Genomic DNA, 3,095 nt, shown 5'->3' with positions numbered 1-3,095 from the left:
TTGAATAGACAACACAAAATAAAACAAACACAAAAATGGTTGCTCAGTACAAGTTACAACTTACATTCCAAACTGAGTAGTGAAAACCAGACACCTACTTTGCTTTCTTTGCTGGCTGATGTGGATGTGCTGAGACTTGAGAGCAACACACCAACCCTCTGCTCAGCTTCTGACCTTGTGGAAGTCCACATATGTGCTCTTTCAACCAGACTGCTATGTGCTCTTCATTTGTGTGATGAGATTTTAAGTCTTCCCAGGGTTTATCTCCTCCCATATTTTCCACAAATCCTCCCAGGAAAAGCCAAGTTTCCAATTGTGTGGTAATGTGCCTTTGAACCAGCCATCCTCTCACTTTTTATGAACAAATGAAACACCTCCTTTAAGTTCCCATATTGTGCCTCACAAAAAAGATAGAAAACCACCACCTAGTCCTTTCACAACCAACAGGTTAGACACATTCATGACAGGACCCCAGTGAGGAACATGCCTGATGAGTAGGTGAGCAAGGGACTTCAAAGTCCAGGGATCAAATCTTCAGATGGAAAGCTTCTTGTTCCAAGGCTGTGCCTGCTTGTGCTGCAGTTACTGGGCTATTCCTGTTCATGTGGCAGTAGCCAGCCATGCCATGGCCTCCCATCAAGTGGTAGCTCAGGACCCATGGCTCCCTGTAGGAACAACTCACCACAATTTATCCCCACTTCCAGCTTTAATTCAACTTCAACAATGTTGTAGGGGATACTCAGGGCTTCCATTTGGTGGTGGCACCAGAAGGCATCTGCAATAACCCCATGATTATATTTTACTGTCATTGTCCACTTTGCTTGCTGAAGAGCTCCCATGAGCTGATGAAGAACATGTGAAATTGTGGTAAGCCCAGAAAGAATGGCCACTGTCTGACCCCTGGGCTTTGTTTCATGAAAGGCAGCTGTGATACTTGGGGAGGTCATGAAGTGGCTTAAGCACAGGCCAGGGAGGTACCAGCTTGACTGAAACTGACAGCAGCAGCATGGGCAGCAGAGCCTGCTATTGGTGGCAGAGGTTGTGGGGAGGCCAGAAAATGGTGAAGCAGGCCCACAGATACAGGTAGCATTCTGTACCTGGATGGGAATTAGTGGGATATTCTCGATTATGTGCCGCAAATGCCCTCACTGCATTGTGGACCTGGTTGACTGTCATCTGCCCAGGCATGTGCAAAAGTCCTTTAGTTTGATCACATATTTGTTTGTGAGCTGCTGACACTATAGCTGTAGGGACAATCCTGGGTGTGCCAGCCACACCATTTCTATGAAGATTTTGGGAAGGCTCTTATGCAGTGGAGAGGTTTAACTTTGTCATCCCCTAACTAGTCTGACCATAGTAGACATAGGAACTTTAGCTTGGGTAGCATTAACCACTGCACTTGTTACAGAAGCCACAGAATTGCCAAGGAAAACCCAAATTTCAGTAATATGCATTGATATCTCTTTGAACCAGCCATCATGACAATGCTAAAATATTAAAATCATCTTTACTATTCTCAGATCTAGCTCATCTTCTTTTTGCGTCTGTATGGGTGGATACCAAATGAACACTGGTGTGAAACTGAGTTTGAAAATGTGCAATCTGTAGAGTGGATCCTGCCATGGGTCTGGGTCCCATTTCAGTAGCAGCTACACAAGCAGTGGTGGTGTGGAGGTGAGGACAATGGTAGCCAGAAGATGGGGTGGTAGATGGAAGAATTCACAGTTCTAAGGGCAGATGGGTAGGGGGAATAAATGGGAAAGTGAATGAGGAGCCAGTTGTCATAGCTGCTTGGGAATGAGGTCATTCTTAATTCGGTGGTACTCATACGAACTTGAGAAGGGACACTGCAGGAATCCCAGATAGTTCCATGATCCTCCCAGCAGCTGTGGGGTAGCTGGAGCTGTTGAGAACACTCCATTGTCCATGGAGTGGCAATTCTGGGATACCTAGGAAGACATGTTTGCCACAGTAAATAAAGAGAAGGAGTGGTGCTTTTTGGTGATCTTCTTGGTATTGGAGGGCTTTGGGGCAGTGCTACTCTGGGATTTTTTTAAAGGACATTCTCTAGCATCAACTCCTGGCATGGTGGCATGGGAGGCTTATCTCATTCATCATCATTCCAACAGTAAACTCTGTTGGAAATCAGAAATATGTCTGCTTTGTCTGTCAACATCCCTTGAGCCCAGTTTTCATCCACTCTGTGTGACACCATCAGAAAAAAAATCCTTTGAAAACAGAAGGCAATTTTTGTCTACTTCCTTGTCTTTTACTTCAAAGTCATAAAGTTCTTTGCACTGAGGTGGGGGTTGAGGTAATGTTTAAATAATCTGCTAAAATTGGTGGGGAAAGAGCCATGGATCCTGCTGACTTCCCCATTTTACCAGTTTTTATCAGCTTGTCATAAAATGATGATGTCATTTTGGTAAATTTAAAGTCACCGGGTTCCTTTCCCTCATAGTTATACAATGATTTGGCACATGGTAACTGAGGTGTACACCTCACTGGGGGACTCCCGGCTTGCACCCAAGGCTGATGTCTATGCTGGCAACCTGTAGATCATTTGTGCTACAATTAGCCTTAGTGCTGTCCTTAGCTGTAAATGCACTTGTCCAGTTGGTTCCACTGCCCCCTCCAGGGCTATGTTTCCAAGGACCGTGCTTGATGTTCTCCAGAAGCTTGTCCAGCAGATATTACTGGGAAGCTCCTCAATACCCAAGGCAACAAGAAAAACTCAGGGAACATAGGATCCCCAGCAATCATCATTTGCAACACTTGTGTTGGCAAGACAAGACTTTTGCTGACGTATCCAGGTGTCCTAGACACACAGGACACTGCAAATGATCCAAGAAGGCAGATTCATGCATCTTGATCTAGTGTGCTGAGAAAGAGTCTTCAGAAATGTCCATAGTTGTTTGCAGCTCTTAAAATAATTTGTGTAACATGCATTTGAGTTTTTGCTATTGTGCCTTGACTGCTCCTATTTGTTTGTGGACCCTTGTGCAGCCCAGTCTTGCCTACTGTTAGCTGTGTCCTGATGCCATATTGCCCCAAGACTCTTCTATGCTGCCCACCCCAACATGCACCCATACAAA

The 3,095-nt window shown here is 45.1% G+C and overlaps 1 pseudogene; it reads right to left on the bottom strand.

Moving 5' to 3' along the window:
• Positions 1 to 526: 526 nt before the first annotated feature.
• LOC144371909 (E3 ubiquitin-protein ligase SH3RF1 pseudogene) lies at positions 527 to 2,867 on the bottom strand (annotated as a pseudogene).
• Positions 2,868 to 3,095: the final 228 nt, after the last annotated feature.

The sequence above is a fragment of the Ictidomys tridecemlineatus genome, chromosome Y (genome assembly GCF_052094955.1).
Source record: "Ictidomys tridecemlineatus isolate mIctTri1 chromosome Y, mIctTri1.hap1, whole genome shotgun sequence".
Taxonomy (NCBI): domain Eukaryota; kingdom Metazoa; phylum Chordata; class Mammalia; order Rodentia; family Sciuridae; genus Ictidomys; species Ictidomys tridecemlineatus.
This window is presented reverse-complemented; position numbering and strand designations above follow the sequence as displayed.